Source organism: Peromyscus californicus, unplaced genomic scaffold (assembly GCF_007827085.1).
Source record: "Peromyscus californicus insignis strain IS unplaced genomic scaffold, ASM782708v3 Scaffold_1__1_contigs__length_55948999, whole genome shotgun sequence".
Classification (NCBI taxonomy): domain Eukaryota; kingdom Metazoa; phylum Chordata; class Mammalia; order Rodentia; family Cricetidae; genus Peromyscus; species Peromyscus californicus.
This window is the reverse complement of record NW_026294492.1, coordinates 1957837-1979432: the sequence shown is the minus strand read 5'-3', so window position 1 is coordinate 1979432 and position 21596 is coordinate 1957837. Positions and strand designations below refer to the sequence as shown.

Here is a 21596-nt window from a genome sequence, read left to right as displayed (position 1 = left end):
AGGCATATGTAATTGTGGGGGTGTAGCCCTGGCATCTTGGAGGTAGGTGTAGGGGATCAGAAGTTCAGGGTCATACTCAGTTACATGGTCAGTTCAAGGCTAGCCTGGGACACATGAAATCCAAACACTCCCTATCTGCTTCAAACCCAATACCACCAAATAAACAAAAGCCACCAAAATTATCTTCTCTCTTAAATTATCAATAATAGGAGAATCAAGCCTTTAAAGCCAGATATTCCACAAACCCTTCCCTCATTGTGTGAAGGCCAAGGTGAACACATTTGATCTAGTGACAAGGACAGCGTTTTATGGAATCTGTGACCTATAATGCAGACACAGCCAAAGCCAGAATCTCATCAGTTTTCTTTTTCATGAAAAGATACTAGCTTCCTTATCAGGATAGAGATGGAGCCAATGTTCCAGGGTCTGACCCTGAGCCAGCACTTCTCCTGAGCAGGTAGAATGACTCTAAACCGTTCTCTGGTGCATTCAAATGTTATCACCTTAGTCACTTTGATTTCTCAAAAACTTGGCTGAGAAAGGAGACCACAGATAGTCACAAGTAGGCTTAGAGCGGGTTTAATTCGGTGAGTCCCCAGAAGGGCAACATTGTCTCTTCAGCAAACCACAGCTAGGCCAGTCTGTTCTGAACACTGGGTGTCTCAGTCTCAATGAAAAAACTCTTGGAGAATTAAAGTCAATTCTTTAGATTATAAAATCCTCACATTGTTATTACTTAAGACATAATTTTCTCCTTCACAAATCTTTCTCAGTCAAGAAAATACTTGTTCCTTCCCATGGAACCAAAGCTCCTTTGTTCACCACTCAGCAATGCTTAACCTCTGTTGATGAAGTGTTGGAGGCTGATAGGAAATCTCTTTGCCCTTCTGGGCTTGCAAGGATGACAGCACACAGGGCCACTGATGGAAAATTCAGGGATGACACCCAGCCTTGAGAAGTGCAGGTGCAAGCTGGAGGGGACTGTGCAAGCTTTACAGATTTGTATCCGTCATTTTCCTTGTCTTCAATTTCAGTGATGTTTGGCATCTGTCATGGGGAATTCATCCTCCCACGATGGCTTGGAATGGACTCTTCATAGAATTTGTCCTTGGGGAAGAATTCACCGTGGAGTAGAGAGAGAAGCTACCATGCTTCTGAGCAGATGGATAGCCATCCATTACCCCTCTGGAAAGCAGCCATCCCTCAGGCTGCTATGTCTTCCCCAAGTGGCCAGGCCCATCCTCCAGGAACTGGTCTGGAATCAGGCCACTTCTCTATCACAGTTCTCCAGTGACTTTCTGTCTTATGGAGCCTTGAGGCCACTATTGTCACTATAACCTACCACCTGCAACTGATTAACCTGGGCAGATCTCACGTAACTTGTGTCAGACCAAGATACTAACTTAAAGGTGGGCATAGTACTCCATGAGTCAATGACCATATATTACACCCAGACTCAGAGCCTAGTTAGGGGTAGAATGTCTTTAAAAATTTTAAAAAGGATTATCTTAGCCTCCAACTCAGGGCAGCACCCTACAACAACAGGGCCCTGTACCTTGGAGGATGAGGCAATATGCATCAGGGTGTTGTGAACACAATAACTAGAATCCATGGGTCTCAGGGTCAAGGATGGAGCTGTGGAACCCCCTCCTCTGTCACTCATCTCCTTGAGGAATCATTTTCCTGTCCCTTGAATGCTAGCTCTGGGCTCTGATTCATTGAGATGAGCACTTAGATGTCTTTCCCTTCAGGATATAGAATAAGGATTCTCTTTGGGTTCCCTGCATCAGACCAATAGGCAGAGGAGAGTTACTACTTTAGCAGAAGCAGTCAACGTGATTGATCTGAGGAGTAAAGGGAACTGCTGTATAAAGGGGTGAAGGATCTCACACCCAGACCCAGGAGTTCATCAGCTGCTTCACGTCAGGTGATAATGGTGAATTGGCAATCACAGCATCGGCAAATTCAGAGCAACTGAGGGCTCAGACTATGGAGTGACACAAAAACAAATAAGGCTAATGGGGGTGCTGGCGGAAGGACAGGGAATTCTAGATGAAGTGTCTCAGGGAGCAGTTACCATCTGGAACTCTTGCAACAGCTATCACAGCCTCTGACTTTCACACCCCAGTGATTCCTCTGGTCATCTTTCAGGACCTGGGCAACTGAAGGGGCAACTGTTAACCTCAGTGAGGCCTCGACTATAGTAGACACAGCCGCCCCAGCTGTCCTCTTGCTTCATTTCTGACTTTAGCAACAGCTAGAGCAGGCACTTGAAAGGATTTTGATCCACTTAGTGCTGTCAATATCCCCCTCTAATAACAGAGTAGGCTCAGCATGAACAGGAACATCTCAGAAGCCCCTGTGTGAGAAATCTCTTCTGCTGGAACATATAGTGGCTGGGTACAGCTTCTCTTCTCTGCCCCTCCACCAGAAATTCCCATAAGGCTTCTCAGGGGACCTGACAACCCAACCCAGCTGTCTGTTGTGTTGACATCTATAACACACAAGATGGCTCTGTCTCTCTGTCTCATTGCACAGTTCTCCATGTTCACTATCTCCTTTGCTCCCACCCAGGATTCCCAGATAAAGAAGTAATAAGCTACCCCCAGCCTTTCCTTGGCTCTACTAATTACTTTTCTCTCCACTATGACCAAATACCTGACAAAGCAATTTGAGGGAGGAAGGACTTATTTTGGCTTAGGTTTGAGGTGATATTGTCCATGTTGGCAAGGATGCCAAGGCAGCAGGTGAATCCAGACCCCCTTTCTCCTCATATCTCAGTATAACAGGAAGGAGAGAAAGGTGAGTTCTGGGGCTTGGCTAGCCTTCTCATTTTTCTTTTTGTTTAGTCTGGACTCCAAGTCCTTTAGATCATGCCACCCACATTCAGGATGGGTTTCACCCCTCAATTAATCCTCATTGGAAATGCCCTCACAGACACACCTAGAAATGTGTCTCCTAGGTAATTCTAAACCCAGTCAAATGGACATTAAAAGTGAGCCATTGCCCCTGGGGACCTAGCTTCATTCACGTTGTGTAAGATAGGCTTTGGTGGCATTTTTCAGAGGGATAAGTAGTAGAAGAGACATGTGGAGGGTATATATAAAAAGCTGGAGTTAAAATGAAGAGGGGTACATTATTTGGTCTAGAATCATTGCATATAAAGGCTTTGGAGACACAAGTCATGTGACAGCAAGACACTTCAAAGGCAATGTTTTTAGAACAATTTTAGATTTATAGCCAAATTAAAGGGAAGTTATGAGATTTCCCACATTCCCTTGCTTCTGTGCTCACACATCCCATTGATGATCTCCAGATTCAGTTGGGCAATAGCCTTTGCTCATAGAGGGGGGCTGTGTAAAATTAAACTGTCATGTACTGTGATGACGGACAAGTCTTCATTCTGCAGGCCAGGTTGGCAGGCAGTGGCCCAAAAGTTCAGGTCCATCTTGTTGCTGTTTTGTCCATAAAGCTTTATGGACATATGGGCTCATGTGCCCACTTCTTTCAGGCTCTGGGGTCAGGGTTGAAACTATGAGGTTAGCAGAGCATACAAAGATACTTGTTCTCTTACTTTTTATGGAAGAGGTTCCCGGCTTCCCAGCATCCTGGACAAGGGGGTTGTGGTGTCAGTAGAAGGCTTCCAGTGGGAAAGAGATACCACTGGATAGTTTGCTTGGAAAGGTCTCTTGGTCAGGGCATACAGGAAGTAAGCTTGGCCTGGCCACGTGCCTGTGTGAGTATTGTCTGCAGTGGCCTGAGGGGTGCGGAGGATGGGGTGAACATCGAGGAGGGGGCTGGTGTGGAGAGCACAGCTGGGAGACATGGAGGGTGGAGCTAAGTGGAAGGGAGGGAGGGAGGAATCTGGGACATGTAACAGCTTTACACTTTAGTGGTACAACCAGCTCCAGGCTGGAAAGCGTCTCCTAAGTACTTAGGATGTCAGTTGCACTGGTTCATTTCCTGTCATGGGATTCTGTGGTCCTGAGAGGAACTTAAAACTATTTCCTGTCCCAGTAATGATCTGACCCGGCTTCTGTGGCTGTTCTCATTGTAAATGTTCGTAAGTCTGATAATGGGTAAGACTTGTGTTGGGCAGAATCATCATGTAAGGTTGGGTCCTTTCTTAAAGATTCTTGAACATCATGTGTGTTGTTGGCTTTCAAGCATGCCAGTGACTTGGGGAACAAGATTCTAGGTCTGGGGCTGGGGAGATTACTCTGTGGGTAAAGTGTTTGCTGTACAAGTGTGAGGTCCTGAGTTTAGAGTCCTAGAACCCATGTAAAGATGGAGACAGTAGCATGCATCTGTAATTCCAGTGCTCCTATGAGGAGATGGAGGGTGGAGAGAGATAACCTGGCTTGTAGAGTGGCAAACAATGGGAGACCCTCTCTCAAGCAGGATGAAAGTTGAGAGCTGACACTCAACACTGTCCTCTGACCCCCACACGCATCCTGTGGCACCCATGCTTGCATACAAAAATGCACACATGCTCTCTCTCTGTCTCTCTCTGTCTCTCTCTGTCTCTCTGTCTCTCTGTCTCTCTGTCTCTCTCTCTCTCTGTCTCTCTCTCTCTCTCTCTCTCTCACACACACACACACACACACACACACACACACACACACACACACGAGTAAAGACTCCAGGTTTGCAGCTGAGTGGGGGGTCACAATTGTCACAAGGATTGTCCCTCTTCCTCATATGAACTGTGGCAGCATGGGGCCCTGGGCCAGGTGTTTGTACAAGGCCTTACAGGTGCTTCTGGAATGGACTACGGAGGATTTGCCATTTATTTATGTTTTGGTCACATATGTCTTTATAGGTAAAAAAAATACCTTGGAGGAAAGTAAAAATCACATGTAATTTCCACTGGAGACCTTGGCTTTTTACCAATGATGATACTTCAGATTTTTTTTTAAAGCTTCTCAGCCTGCCTTTCTGTTTTGTTCTCTCCCCTTTTTTATATGTTCTCTTTATATCAGTATTTCTTTTTAAACTAAAACTTAAATTTAGCATACCAAGGAATGGGTTTTGTTATGGCCTTTTGACCCAAGACTTAGAAACTACTAGAGGAAAACACTCCAAGATACAGGCACAGGCAAGGACTTTCTGGAAAGGACTCCAATAGCATGTGACATAATCCTGCAAATTGACAAATGGAATTGCATGAAATTAAAAAGCCTTGCACAGCCAAGTAGACAATCAGCAGCCTAAAGAGGCTGCATGAAGAGTGGGAGAGAATCTTTGCCAGCATCACAAAGGTTATCTTTAAAAAGTACTTTGTATAAATGTTTTAATCTTTTCTCATTTGTAAATAATTTTGTGACATTTGGAACTTAAGTTGGAGGCCATACTATGTAGAATGCACCACCCCACCTGTCTAAAATTAATAGCAAATAAATTGGCTCATAGATTAAAGATCCTTTGAGTTTTAAAGCAAAAATTAAAAATTCCTTCATAAAGTTAAAATACAAATCTTTTTTTCTTCTTTAAAGTAATCCTGTGTCGGTGTAAAGATTTGTGTGTCAGCCATCAGGTGCCTTCCTCAGTTGCCCTCCACCCTATTTTTTTGAGGAGTCTCCCACTGAGCCTGGAGCTCACTGATTGAGCTATGGTGTCCGGTGAGCCCCATCTCCCCAGCGAGGGGCTCACTGATGCCCATCACTGCCCCTGGCTTCCTATGTGAGTTCTGGGGATTTGAACACAGGTCCTCCGTCTTTGCGTGGCAAGTGCCTTACCCACCCAGCCATTTCCTGCCTCGTATAGTTTACCTTTATGGCAGCATAATTATTGGATGTGACTAAAGTTTATGGGATGTTCACTGCTCTATGAAAGAAAACAACTTTTCTCTATGTGTTCGGTACACACACACACACACACACACACACACACACACACACACACACGTATGGTATTTGGTGGTCTTCACCCTCCGACTCTCAGACGGGGTTTTGGTGCATGGCAGTTTTTGCAGCTTGGACCCCATCCACTTTCGCTCCTCTCCTAGGATCTTATCTGAGGGTCTTCTCTGTGCTTGCTGCAGGCTCCGTCTCTGTCTTGTCCTCTTCTCTGACATTTTTTCGTGGGCACATCTTCAGCCCATGTCTGCCTATGTGTCATGATTGCATGCATGTCCACATGCTAATGATCTTTTTTTGGGGTCCTCATCCCTGATTTCCCCTTGAGGGGAGTCTCCTAGAGTAAGTCCTTGCCTGCTAGTGCGCCATCCCTGTTCTGAAACATCCTGTTTGTAATGCCCTGTAGAATCTCCCAACAGCCTTCCACATCCTGCTAGCGACCCTGGAAGCTCCTGTGTCTCCTGCCTCTGTCTGATATTAATCCTGCTGGCTCCACCTCCAACCACATCCCTAACCTGACCCCTTCTCCCAGGGCATTGGCCAACCTTACCCTTGACCACCATTAGCTCTGTCCAGGGGCTGCTGCCTAATGGGTCTCCCTCTTTATGTCCATTTTCCATGCAGGACTACAATTATCCTTTAAAAATGCAAATTGCTTCCCATCAGTGCCCTCTTAAAACTCTCTTAATATTCTCCTCTCACACTTGGAATGACATCCAAAGTCCTTACCCTGTCTGGAAGGCCTTCCACAACCAAAGATTTCCTGTTAAAATTCTCTGAGTGCTGTAGCTAAACCCAGGGATGCTACTCAGCCCATCGTGATCTTTGCTGTTCTTGGGTACCATTTACTATGCTAATGTTATAGAATGATGTTAGTGATGTGGTCCTTACAGTTTTAGACCAGCCTTGAAGATCCTCTTGTGGTAGTAGTGAAGATAATATGTCCTTGAGACTTATAACACAAAACAGACTTGTATGAACCCCTATATTTTGGTTAAAATGTCATGTCTCTGTTCTGGGTGAAATGGTTTTGTTGGAAAGGGCCCTCTACTTGCAATGCTCTCTGCTTTCCCCTCCATGTCACCCATTCTCCTTCTTGTTTACTTTGGAACATTCCACATTCTTGTTCATTAGCTTTTTGAGTCCTCACAATGCCTGTTGGTTCTGTGTCATCACCGAGATCCCTCAGATCCTGCCACACTGGCCCCAGCCTCCCATCCCAGCTACCCCAGCTCTGCTGACAGCTTCTTGAGCTGCATGGTTTGAGGGCTTATTATTGTGAATGTCTTTGAGTCTCACAGGACAGGAGTTGTGGCCCTCAGGGCGATTGCTCCACTTGAGATGGTGCCTCAGACCTGTACTCGTGGTACATGCATATTTTGTGAAAGAACGTTGGGCTATGCAAGCCATTAGCTCATGCAGTAGTAGACCTGGTATCTTTGCCTTCAGCATCATGACCAGATAATAAAGTGATGCTCAAAGAGGTGAAGTGCAGGAGCTAAGGAACTTAATAGTCTACTTGGCATCCAGACATCAAGTTTGTCATGGGCTATAACAGACAACCAAGTGCCACACGGAGTGGTGAACCCCATATAACTGAGTTCTTTTGCAATTCTTTGGGCTGGAAATCAAATATAGGGAGGTTCTGGGAGGGGATCTGTTCTCTGTCCTCCAAGCTTCTCTTGCTCACATTCCATGGCATTTTTGACTTTTGTTACATCCCTCCAACTTCTGCTTCTGTCTGAGCAGGGTGTAATCCTTGTCTATCTTTTCCTCTCCTCTTTTTTAGTTTTTATATCCCAATCAAAGTTTCCTCTCCCTCCCCTTCCCAGTCCCCACCCCCTCCTCTCCTGCTCCACTGTTTCTTTTCAGATACAGGCAGGTCTCCCATGGATTTCAGCCACCCATGGTATGTCAAGTTGCAGTGAGACTAGGCACCTCTTGTATTAAGGCTTATGGAAAGAGATGCAAAGACCCACAGCCAAATATTAGGCAGGGAATCATCTGGAAGGGGGGGGGGAGGAAGAATTGCAGGACCCAGTGGTGTCAAGGACATCATAGGAAAGCTCATACAATCAACTAACCTGGGTTCATAGGGGCTCACAGAGACTGAGCCACAAGGAGGGAGACTGCATGGGACTGACTTAGGCCTTCTGCATGTTTGTGACAGTTGTGTAACTAAGTCTTTGTGTGAGACTCCTAACAGTGAGAGCAGGGGCTGTCTCTCTCTCTCTCCTCTTTTATAAAGACCATCAGACATTGAAGTTAGATCTGTTGGTAGCACAGCATGATCTCATCTTGGGCTGTCTAATCTGCAAAGACCCTGTTTCAGTTACAGCTGTATCTGTAGGACTCAGAGTTAGACCTCTTCATTTATTAGGAGTCACAATTCAAGAACGTCTGCTCCTCAAGGAAAAGTGGTCTAGAGAGAAGTCTCTGGGTCACGTATTAATTGCATGTTCACTTCCTTAAGAAATGACGGAGCTGTTTGCTAGGTTTAGATGGGCCTGTGCTCTTTCCAGCCCTGTGTGAAGCGGCCAGTCTCTGGGCTTCCCACCGTTGGGTTTTTATCCCCACAGTGTCAATTTTAGCCATTCTCGTCAGTGTGCAGTAGTCCCAGAGGACATGAGCTTGTATTTTCATGTGCCGCTGTGTGCCATACAATAGGGGTAATGGCTACATCCAGAGATGAGTTGGGATGTCACTAGTCACCGTTCTAAAGAGAGTTTAGGAGGCACCAGTACCCCAGGCACAGGAATACAGATGAAGATACTGATAAAAACTGTCCCAGAAAGCTTATATTCTGAGCCAAGGAGTAGGGTTTGGGGCAGAGCATTTGTCTGCGGAATTTCCTACCCCCTCCCCTCCCCCTCATTGCAGGTGTCTGAGCTGCACACACACATGCTTCCTGCTCTTCCCCCCTGTTCTGTTGGAGGCCATCTCATCAAATTGTCCACGGAGGGGGCCAAGCAGCTGCATGCATCGGGCTGGGGAAAGCCAAGCTTGTTTATGCAAATGTTGTTTTATTTTAGTCTCTGCAATGACCAACTTGGGGCTGTAATTCTTAGACAAAGACCGGGAGAGAAAGGCCTGTAGTGTTTGGATGTAGGCTTTTGGCTGGCAAACAAAGCAAATTTCCCTGCTCATCTCTCTTATGGAGTGGGTCCTGCCTGAGCAGATAACTCACAGGCCCCACACCTCCTGAGAGGTGAGACTGTTGCATAGGGAAGCCTGAGAAGGCCTTCACTCAAATAACTTTTCCTTTTAAATTTCCACAAATCAGGGCTTGGGGTTTAGCTCACTTGCATCCATGAGTCCCTGGGTTCAATTTCCAGCAACACACACACACACACACACACACACACACACACACACACACACACACGTCTTATTGTCCTGGCATTTCCCCTTATCATAAAACTATAGTATTTATTGCAAGCGTGGTCCATAGTAAAGAGAAAACCTGAACTACAGTAATGAACCCACAGGCAATTATATTCTAATAAATTCTTGTATTCTAAATATAAGAAAATATCTTTTTGAATCATATATGTTAAATAGATGCCCAGAAAAATTTATATATATGAGCTTAATTAAGTAAATAAATATGTTTCATTAAGCTTATATATATATGTGCTATATTTAAAAGAGTATTTAGCATTTTGGAGAAGTCCCTGGTAGAAGTATTAACTATTTAAGCAGACTTGTATATATCTTGTGTGTGTGTGTATGTGTGTGTGTGTGTGTGTGTGTGTGTGTGTGTGTGTGTACATGTGCAGTTCAGAGGTCAACCCTATCATTCCTCAGGAGTCATCCACTTTGCTGACAGTCTCTCACTGGGACCTGAGGTTTGCTTTTAGGTTAGGCTAGCCTCCCAGCAAGCCCCATAGATCTACCTGTCTGTCTTCCCAGCCCTGGGATTACAAGCTTGACTGACCAGCCCTGGCTTTTACATTAGTCTTGGGGATTGAACCTGGGTCTTCACACTCGTGTGACAAGCACTTTATAGACTGAGCCATCTCTCCAGCCAGAGAAGATTCATATTGACACGTATGTGTCAGGAAGTGATATCACAGGGGGATAGTGGGCAGAGCTGGTCTGCATTGGGAGGTCATATGGGTCCATATTCCTGGTCTATTTATGCAAGATTGATGCAGCCCTGATATCTGACTACTGAAGTGTAAACCTAATTAATTTCATCAATAAAAACCAGGAGTCAGATATGGGAGTAAAAACCTGAAAGATCAGAGAAGCAGGGGAGCCGCCACAGTTGCTGCCTACCTCTTCTGTTCCTCCAGTCCAAAAGGGCTGAGATCCTGTCTCAGCCCCGCCTTACCACTTCCTGTCCCTCTCTCTACAGTCCTCCAAATCTGTATGGTTGACTAGTGGCTAGCTCAGCCCTCTGACTCCAAGCAAGCTTTATTTGTCAGAACACAAACAAAATGTCACACAACAGACTACTCCACTTCAAGGCCCATTTTCTTCTTTCATGTTTCCTCCAGTGTTTTTCTAAATCTTGAGGTCCAAGCCTTTCCATCCACACCGGAACAAGACCAACCAGAAACAGCCCCTTAGTCCTTTCTTACATTGTTTGTTCTTTTCTTGGGTGGAAACATAGTTCCAAATCTGATCATCTCTGTGGATAACGTATGGACCAGTGTGATTTTTTTTTAAAAGCCCAATAATTAACTTATCTAGCAGGGTCAATGTAGGTTGTGGTGTGTAGGCCAGGTCCCAGACTCAACAGAGGCCTCTGTAGTATGTCGACAGCAGGAAGAGTCCTGTGGGTGGAACCAGCTGAGGAATAGACTAGTCTGGGGTCTGGTAGGAAGAAACTCAGTGCTTCTAGACTCAGAGTTTCGTCAAGGCCCCCAGTGTCTCCTGTGTCAAGCCCCACTATACTGCTGTCCATCTGTGTTTCTACTCCATCCCCCTGGTCCTCCTGCACCGTTTGTCCCCCTCTATCAGCCTGTCAGGAGGCTCCCAGTTCATCAGCGATCTCCAGCACAGAAGCAGCAGCGATTACAAAACCAAGCAGCAGTGACCAGTCTTGCCTAGGCCTGAACTCATCCCTTCGCTTGCTGATTCCTGCCCAGCCTTTCCTAAGTGCACCTGGCTGGGCATTTGGCCTGTGCCCTGTGGAGGTGGTCTTGTAGATGGGCTTCTGGCTAATCTCAGTGTGGTTGGGGGTTGTCTTCCTTCTCAGGCAGGGAGTGCAGGCTCTGCTGCCTCCATTGGAACCTGGGGCTTGAGTAACCAGCAGTGTGTAAGCCTGGCATTGGGTCCCTCCACTCAGAGCACAGTACCCTACCCAGCACAGATGGTAGAGTTGGGAAGGCCCCTGCATGTGGCTGGTGATACAGGACAGGAACTGGAGCTGGACTGTATCCTGTTGAGCACCCCTGTGCACTGAGCCTGGCGCTGAAGGTTTGAACCCCACCCCAACCCAGAACAAGTGCATCTTGGGAAACCCCAATGGTGTCCATCACCCAGCGATACTTTCTGTCATGTTAGCTTGCACTGTTACCGTTAATCAGGCATCATCTGGACTGGAAGGAGGCTGCAAAGGAGGGTGTGTTGGGGGAGGAATATCAGTGGGTTTTCTTTTTTCTGTAGCTTAACTTTGGAATGGGGTGAGCAAATGGAATATTCTAGATTCTTGGATGCACATAGTATAGAGAGGATGAGATTCACTCAGAGAAAATAGAAAAGGAGGACGGGATAGATATGGGCATCCAGGGAGGAAGAAAGTATGTCATCTGTTCCAGGCAGTGCTTTGAACAGGAAGGAGAATATGCTTCCCAAGACAGGAGCTTCTTGGGGTACCCATGTGACAAGATACTACCTCCTGTCCTTCATTAAGTCCAGGAACTCTAGTGATATAGTGGGGACATCTCAGAGGAGTCTCAGGAGTCCCTGAGGCCCATACTACCCTGTATTCCTGGGAGCCTTGGGATTATGTTCCCAGAAAGAATTAGCTCTGGTGGTCAGCTTGGAGAAGCTTTATAAGGTCTGACATGAGAAAAGTAAAATTTTGTGTCTAAGCTCCTGTTCAGAGGGCATGCACCTGGACCATACAGGGCCCCATCCACCACAAACTCAAGGCCAACTTCTTCCCTTGGGCCCCAAGTTTCAGGTCTATCAATCTCAATGTTTCCTTGTTTGACTCACTGTACTCCAGCTCCAGGGTGGCATGTTGGTATTCCTTGCACACTATCAGCCACATACACGTGAAATCTGACTTGTTTGGTGTCAATTGAGTGGTCGCCAGGTTGTGATGACATTTCCTTCTGCCTTGAAAACTGATTTCTATGCCCCTATTGCATGGCCAAAGATCTGATTTTCACCATCACACTCAGCTCCCGGGCCCAGGGATAGAAATGTTTATGAACTCTCAACCACTCTATGCTGCCTACAGCTTTCCAAAGTGAAGGCTTTGTACATGACCCACACCATCAGTGTCTAACCCCACCCTGCCCTATGTGGGCTCCCACATCTCAGCTCCTGCTCTGGCTTCTCTTAAATATGAAGGTTGCTGATATTGATGGCATTTATCTTGGCAAATCCAAGGCCTCTTGGCATTATCTCTGGGTCACCACAAAGGAGTTCCTAGTATCCTTGGGGTATTGGCAGCCTGTCTGGGGTGTGCACATGTCTGGGTATATTCCAGTGGGCCTCTGTCCTTGAGGCTTCTAATGTATAGTCCTGGGAGGGGAACTCTTTGATGATCTCACACAAAACTATGTGAGTCTACTGTGTGTTCAGCACATATTTGAGGGTGCATCCCTGCCTTGGTGCTTGTATATCCAGTGTGGCAGAGCTGGTAGTCAATCATCTTGTCCTCCTTGTCCTGCTTTGGTGCTTTATGTAGCCATTGTGGTATTGATCATTCTAGCCCCCTTGCTCTGGGAGGTCCTGGCACTGTACTTGCTGAATAACATCTGGTTTAGCTCCCTCTGCTTGACATGGTGGTGCTTACCTGCTCAGATCTAGATGTACCACCAGTTCCCTGGGTTACTCTAACAAGGGACCACAGAGCAGACAAACAAGAGTATCTTCTCTCACAATTCTGAAAGCCAGAAACCCAAAAATTAAGGAGCTGACCGGACCAAGTTCATATTGAGGCTCTAGGGAGGGTCCTCCCTGGCCTCCTACAGCTTTGTGGCAACTATATCCCTCTAGCCATCACAGCCAACATCTGGAAATCTCCCTCTGCGCCATCTTTGCTTGGGGCACAAAAGTCCTTGTGCCCACAGATCATAGATCACAGGAAACCAGGAGTGTTAAACACACAGGAGCCTCTTCTCAATGGAGGAGATAAAATACTTGCTTTCCTGCCCAGAAGGCTGGGAGTGGATTTTGTTTAAGACCTGGTGACCTTTTTGCTATCTGTGGAGGCAGACCTCACGCACCTTTTGCTGCAGAGGCAGACCTCACCCTAATTCACCAGAATGATTATCCCAGACTCTTCCCTCCCTAGACCATTACCCATCCTTAGGAGATATATCACATGTACTTTATGGCCCGCTGACCTCTATGTTATCTTGGTCAGAGACCATATTAGATTCTAGGCCTTTTAGCTATAAAACCCACCCTCATGGTCACATGTACTATGTAAAGGAGTTTCTGTGTACTCATACCTTAAGTTTTATGTGCATCTGGAATGGGACTGATTGTTGCCTGGAAACCTTTTCCCAAATTGTACTGTGTCTTTAATATGCTGACTATGGACCGCCTGGTGTTGGACTTCTGAAGTCTGATCCAGGTTGATGAAGTCAATCTGAACCATGTTTTCATTCTCATCTCTTCCCACAGTTCACTTCCCTGTCCGGCAGCTGCAGGGACCCCCCTCACATCTTCTCATCCCCTTTCCTCAGCATGATAAATCTTTCTCTGCCTCACTCCACAGGGACACTGTGGTCCCCTTTAGCACCTTCCTGCCTGGGTAATCTAGGGTGGGCTCCCTAACTCTAGGTCCTTAACTCATTCACAGCTGCAGGGCCCCCTTTTCCATGTAGGATCATGCGTACACGTCACAGGGAGAAGGACTTGATATCATGGAGGTCATGACAACTCATAGGTCAGTGTACAGCCTCCACCCCCTCTCCCAGGCCTGCCTGTGCCCCACCTCCAGGGTTGGAGTATTGGGTATCAGGGGCTAAGAAGCCATCCTGGATGATGTGGGTGTGTTTGCTTTGGTAGATTCAGATTTCAACAGGTTCCCAGTGTTGCTCTTTTCTCCCCCTGATTTCATGGACCCCTGCCCCTTGCCCACTAGGAGCAACTGATGGGATGGGCCAGGAGCTATAGAAGTTCTGGCTGGCTTCTGGGAAGATTAAGTGATAGCTCTGACATCATTGTTCATTTTCTCTTATTTTTATTTGTGTGTGTGTGTGCGCGCGCGTGCGCACACGCGCTCAGTGTGTGTGCTGACATTTGGCTTGCTTCCTTGGCCCCTCTTGCTGGTCACTCCCAGCAGCAGCTCCTCTGGTGAGCAACACGTCTCCTTCAAAGGCTGTATGTTTGATTTGACATGCATGGAAACCCTGCCCAGGTGTTCTCTTTCCATTAATCCCCACCTTGGGAAGCTTCCATGAGAACAACTTTGAAATACGGTGTATAGACCCAAGTGTATATGAGTCTATGCACAGTTTAGGGAACTAACTAGCCACCATAAATTCAAAGTATGGAATATTCCCTTTGTTTTTGAAAGACTCTCTATTCCCTTCTTCCGTCTCATTGTCATCATTGTGACTCTCGTGTCTAAATGTTCTTTGGAGTTTTAAAATGAGGAATAACCTCCAATTTTGATTGATTTTATTTAATTTGAATTAGGACTAAAATGAATGCTAAGTGCAAATGTTGCTGACTCATCTTTTCCAACTTAGGTTGTCTGTAGCTGGGCTTCATTATTCTTAGCATTAGTGTTGGACACTCCCATCCTCTCAGCACAGTGGCTCATCAGTCCATTCTCCTGCAGATGACGTTATTGTGTCATTCCTGAACTTTCTGTGGTTCTTTTTGTTTCCTTGCAGAACTGGGAATCAAACCCACGGTTCTGGCACATGCTATGTAAGTGCTCTATCAATTGAGCTATACCCCCAGCCTACCTGTCTCTTGGCTCTTATGATCTGCCATTTATTAAGGACCTGCTCTTGGTGGAGTCATAGCTGGCTTGTGGGGAGAGAAGTTGCATCTCCTTAAGGCCCGCATGGTTTTTCAAAAGTGGTATGCCATGGATGGTCCTCCGCAGAGTGTGAGGTCTGACTGCTTCATGGGTGTGGAGGTGGTTGCTGTGTGTCCAGTTCTTTAACTTCTAACAGGGTTCCTCTCTTGAAGATTACTTCCTGCCCTAGGACCTGCAGAGCCAACGGTGTGATCAGAGTGGCAATGTACTGTTCCTATGTATTCACAGATCTTGTAATGCAGTTTCTTCTGCATGTCACAAGGGGCACACATGGGGATGGAGTGGTAGAGACAATCCCTAAAACTAGTGTGTAACAGAAGGAATGATGACCACTGGGGCTTCTTGTTACTGCAGCTAAAGCTGACTAGTCCATTTTCCTCTCCATGCTGGGTGTCTTAGTTATGGTTATTACTGCTGTGGTGAAACACCACAACCAAAAGTCACTTAGGGAGGAAAGAGGTTATTTGGCTCACACTTCTATATTGAAGGTCTTACTGTTCATCATCGAAGGAAGTCAGGACAGAAACTCCAACAGGGCAGGAACCTGGAGGCAGGAGCTGATGCTGAGGCCATGGAGGAGTGCTGCTTACTGGCTTGCTCCTCATGGCTTGCTCAGCCTGCTTTCTTATAGAACCCAGGACCACCAGCCCAGCGATAGTACCACCCACAATAAGGAGCCCTCCCCAGTTGATCATCAATTAAGAAAATGCACTACAGCCAATCTTATGAAAACACTTTTCTCAAATAAGGCTCCCTCCTCGATGATGATGCTAGCTTATGTCAAGTTGACATAGAACTAGCCAGCCCAGTGGATTTGACAGACTTTAGCATTTCACACTTGGTTTTGTTTTTCCGATTTGCTGATGAAGTTGTGCTTTTTTATGATCATGTGTATTTCTGTGTCTTTGAAAGGCTTGCCTGTGTGTCTTTGGCTCAGTCTTCCATGATATGGTTTCTGTTTGCCCTTCTGACTCTTAGAAGCTCTTTCTGGTGTATAGGTACTGATCTGTCTTACATATGTTTGCTAGATCTTTCCTCTGTTCTGTGGATGGCATCTTCATTTTTGATGAGGGGGGAAAAACCTTAATTTTAATGTAGTTACATTTATCAGTTTTTATTTCTCTGTGGTTTGGACTTTTTAAAAAAAATTCTTTTTACAAGAAATCATTTTCTATTCTGATGCCATAATGAAGTTCTCTCTGTGGAATATGTGTCATTTTGCTTTTCACTTGGGAGCCTAATCAATTTTTAAAAATGATAAAGGTTATGGAGCAAGTACCTAATTTATATTTTTTTCTTAAGTAGATGAAAAACTGTCTTACCTCTTGTGGAACAGCCCATCACCTCCCTGCTGACTTTAATGCTGTTTTTGTTGTTTATCAAGCTGTCTCCGTGTTTCAGACTCCTGTTAGTGTTCCTGTTGTGTGCATGGGTTTGTGGGTGTCCTCTGTCTCTAATAACAGTGTTTCTCTGACATTTATTTATCTGGTATGCGTGTGTGTGTGTGTGTGTGTGTGTGTGTGTGTGTGTGTGTGTGTGTGTTTGTATGTGTTCCATGGCATACATGTAGAAGTCAGAGAACAAATTATGGGAGTTGGCTCTCTCCCTCCACCATGTGGTCCCAGGGATCAAGGCCCCCATCACTAGGCTTTGTGGCAAGAGATTTCTACCCACTGAGCCACCTTAGTGGCCCCAGCACCATTGTCTTAGTGCCCATAGCTTTATGATGGATTATTCTGCTCTCAAGTAGGGTGTGTGTTCCCTTCTCCATCCCCTACATTCTGCTTTTTTTCTTTTGTGTACTCAAATTTTCTAGTGATCACTGGGTCTTTTGTGCTGCATAGAATTGGGGCCTCAGATTTCACAGTGGATTCTGTAGGGCCTCAGTTATGAGTTTATAGCTAAACTTAGAACATTACTATCCATGCCATTGTTACTGACTCTTCTTAAACATGTTATACATGTCTACACATGAGCTTCAGTTTGATTCTTAAACATGTTGTATATGTACACATGTGGTTTGAATAAGAATGGTCCCCATAGGCTCATATATTTGAATGCTTGGTCACCAGGGAGTGGAACTGTTTGAAAGGATTAGAAGGATTAGGAGATGTGGTCTTGTTAGAGGAGGTGTGTCACTGGGTGTGGGCTTTGGGATTTCCAAAGCTCATGCCAGGACCCAGTCTCTCTTCTCTCCATGACAATAATAGACTAAGCCTCTGAAACTGTAAGTAAGCCCCCAATTAGATGCTTTCTTTTATAAGAGTTTCTGTGGTCATGGTGTCTCTTCATAGGAATAGAACACCGACTAAGACAATATACATGTGCTTAAGTTTGACTCTTTTTTTTATTTTTAACATAATATTTTTATTGTTTCTTTTGGAATTTCACATCATGCACCCTGATCATATCCAGTCCTTTCATGTCCTCTCCGACCAAAAACAAAAACACAAATCCAATTTGTGTTGCCCATATACTCACTGGAATGTCATCAAACTCTCAGCATCCTTGCCACACTTTTTAAGAGTTCTCTTTGATGACTTCCTGTTTAGGCTGTTGACTTTGGGGGGAGAGGTGTACGGTCAGGGTAGGGGTTGTCACAGAAACCTTCCATGTCTCTCTCAACTGTGCATCTGCAGTCATCTATAATATCACTGCAGAGTTGCCTCCTTGCTCTTTATAGTCAAGGGGAGCATGAATCATGGGTTTCCACACAGTTTCTGGCGAAAGCACAGACCATGAACAAGGCCCCGGTGGCAGTAGGTCCACAGACCCAGACAAGACCCTTGGAGACAGCCTTGACCTTGGATATCAACATGGCCTCAGGAGACAGTGAAGGCCACTCACTTTAATATGGCCCCCAGGGGCACCGTGGCCCTTGGACATCAACGTGGCCTCAGGCTGCAGCACAGACCACTGACATCTGCATGGCCTTCACTGGCAACATGAGTCATGCACATCAACGCAGACCCTGGCCACAGTAGGACCACAGACATGGCTCTCAGTGGCATTATGGATCCGGACATCACCATGGCCTCACGTGGCAGTGCAGGTTACTCACTGATGTATGCTAATGGTCCTCACCTCTGTTGAGTCTCCAGTTGTACCTCTCTCCACAGCACATGTACTGCTCCATCTTTCTATCCTTTCCATCTCCCCATCACTTGTTTGTTCATCATAATGGTGCCCACGGCCTGTGCTGAGTTTGACTCTTAAACACATGATACATGTATATACATGTACCTATGTTTGATTCTTCTTTATGTCCTTTGATAGTGCTGTACAGTTTCTACAGACTGGCCTTGAAGCTCTTTTCCTTTCTACTATATCTTATTTTTTTCCATGGTTCAAATAGTATTACTTCATTTCTTATTTCTTGAAAATTTCAAACACTACAAAAGTTTCTGGAATTATAGAATGAATAGAGCATGACTCCATCAAAGGGAATATTTTAGCTATTAGCATATTTTATGCACATTTGCTTCATCTAACTATCTATTGTCTCTCCATCTATCTATCTATCTATCTATCTATCTATCTATCTATCATCTGCTATCTTATCTGTACACATACCTATCATCCCACAGGTCAGCCCATTTGTCTGCCTATCTAAACTTATATGTGAATGGCAATATCATGATACTTCGGTTTTTTTAGGCAAAGAACAGAAATACTACTTCTCGTGAAGTAATATAGTTATCACATTCAAGAAATTTAGCTTTGATATAATATTGTCCCATATACATTCTGTGTTCAAATGTTGGCGGTTGACACCTTCTTTGTCTGTCTCAGGACCCAACTAAGGATTACACATTTTACTGAACTGCTCTATGGCCTTCGACGTTAATTCAGATGTTCTGGAAATAGACATTTTTTTCCATCGTGTTTTGTTTTAAGAGTCTGAGTGGCCTCTGCTGATGCCTCAGTTTGCATCTCTCCATATACTTACTCACTACGTGCTTCACCATCTACAGGATGTTGCATAGGTATGTGCATTCCTCCTGCTGCTCATGGGGGCAGGATTCAGCCTTGTCCTGTTGCTGGGATGTTCATTCAGCTCAATCATTCAGCTTGGATGGTTTTGCTGAATTTCTCTGTGGAAGGGTAACTTTTACCCTCAAAAGAAATGAGGACTCTGTGGCGTGGTTCTCAAGAGTCTTTGAACGTCCTGTCCCTGAGCTTTTCTGCCTGGTGGTTTTAGTGCCCATCACGGAGTCTCAGCTGTCCTGTGCTCAGCGAGACAGTGATTTTCATTTCAATCATCCTGTCCTCACTTGACAGCCTTCCTCTGTCTTGATGACTGACCTTTCCCACTCTCAGGTAATTATGATCCCAGAATAGATTAATAGATTCTTCTTTTTAATTTAAAGACTCACCCTCTATCCTTTGTTATACATTTTAATGTTCAAATTGTTTCAATTTCTTCAACAAGATCCTGTGCAGAGGCTTCAGTCCTCACGTGTCCAAACTGGTTTCTGAGAAATAATCACTGATTTCCAACAAGGCCCTTTTCTATGTGCCGTGGGTGTGGCCCCACCTGCTGTGTGGCCTGGTACCCAGTGGCTTATTGAACCTTCCATGAGCTCTAACCCGATTTCTGCATGGAGTCATGCTGTGTGTTCTAACGATAGCTACTTTCTTTCTTCCCAGTCATCATCTGTTTGTCTCTCTTGTGAATGAGCTGAACTGTCCACAACCTTCTGTATAGAGCTGCCCCCACATAGGTCAAGAAATGTGATTGTCGACCCCAACCCAATGGTCAAGTTTCCACATAAAATATGTTTGTTCTGGGTTATTAATTGGTATACTTTCTCCCATTAAAAGAGACCTCCCCTCTTTAATTGCTAATTATTGAAAAAAATTCCAATGGGTTCTCAAGCTTGCCAATCTCTTCTGTGTTTGAGATAATTGTAAATCTCTTCTAATATGGTAATGTGGTGCGATAATGTTTTAAAAGTGAGAGCCATATTTACGTTAGGAGCATGAGCCTTATTTGGTATCTTTCTGTAACTTCTGCGTTTAGTTTGACATTTTTTTAGCCTTTTTGACTTTACACATGCCTTGCCTTTCTTAGATTCTTTTTCTGACTCTCCGAAATCATTTAATTTTAGTAGATTGTGCGTTCTGTTCCTAAACTTCTGGAAAAGTATGCTTCCCGTGGTCTGTCTTGCAGCTGCCAGGCAAAAGGAGGAGTTTAAAACCAATTGCTACCTAACCATAGCCGAGGTGCATCCATCAAGCATCTAGGGCCTGGAGTAGATTGGCAGCCCATCTGTCCATGAGGATCTAAGGCTAAGCCATGTAGAGCCATGTAGGCAGAATACAAGCCGTAGGACTGGGGCCTGTCTCCATAGGGTCACCTGGCCTACATGGCATCCAAGCTGGTCTGATGGCTCCTTTGGGTCCGGTATGCTCTCTGGGTGCCTTCTCCCTGTCACACACAGATCTACTATTAATCTACTTGCTGCAAGCTCCTGTTTCTTCCTCTAGAGATGGAGGTATGCTTATGAGACCTTTGAGAGGGAGAAGAGATGTTCCTGGAGAGGGGTTGCAGGCTGCTGCCGCCACCACCTTCTTCCTACACAGACCAACCAGAGCAGCACAGCTCCTCCTCCTCCTAGAGAGCAGCCTCAGGCTGCATGGGATTTTCATTTCAAGTTCTGTCTGCAGTGTCTGCACTACTCTACCTCAGGCTGCGCTATAGCTTTTAGTACTGCCAAAAAGGGTTATGTGGTGACTCCTCTGGTGACAGGTGCTCCCCAGCCACAGATGTGTCATGCATGGGTGGTAACCTGTGTGTGTGTTTTTTACCTCTGTGGATGTGAGAGCGTATGGACACTTGTGAATATTGTCATCTGTGCACACAACACATGTGAAAGTATAAGCATGTCTGTGCACCGGTATGCATTGTGTGTGCATGCGTAAGTGCATGCATGCACATGTGAACACGGGTGCTTGGGTGTGTGTAGGATTCCTCCATGTGCGCGTGTGTGCAGATGTGTGAGTGTGTGTGAATGCAGTGTTAGGGAGGGAGGGTACGTATGTGTACAGTGGTCAAGAAGGCGTGTGCCTGTAAGTGTGTAACTAGCCTGGCAGAAATATATTCTAAAGACATGTTCGTGCTCCTCAATCTGGCGTTCAGCTGAACGAAACAATAGACCTAAGAGGTGGGAATTCCATAGGAATCTCTTGCTGGAAGCTGACACTAGCCAGAGGGGGAACTTGTCTCCTGGAGAAGATTTCACCCTGTTCTGACAACTTGTCAGAACAGCTTGAAGAATGAGACTGAAGCCCAGACATCGCAGGGTCAGCCGTAGGCTGGGCTACCCCCTGACTGGGATTATTTAGATGTTTATATTCCTGATTCTCTATTTGAACTTTAATCTCATTCCAGCCCCCAAAGGTGAACTAGAGGCTGTTACTGGATCTCTTTCATCCTCTTCCCAATGTGGCCATATGGAATAAACCCCCCCTTTCTGCTTTTTACTATGAATGTGGCTGTTTTAATTGGCTTCTGGAGGATGAGTGACCAACTGTGACTTCTTGGGGTA

At 45.5% G+C, this 21596-nt stretch overlaps 1 long non-coding RNA gene across 4 annotated transcripts in view; it reads left to right on the top strand.

The window, feature by feature from the left end:
- The window catches only part of LOC128115253 (uncharacterized), a 310255-nt gene that overhangs the window by 15127 nt on the left and 273532 nt on the right, over positions 1-21596 (top strand). The gene's annotated exons all lie outside the window — the stretch shown is intronic.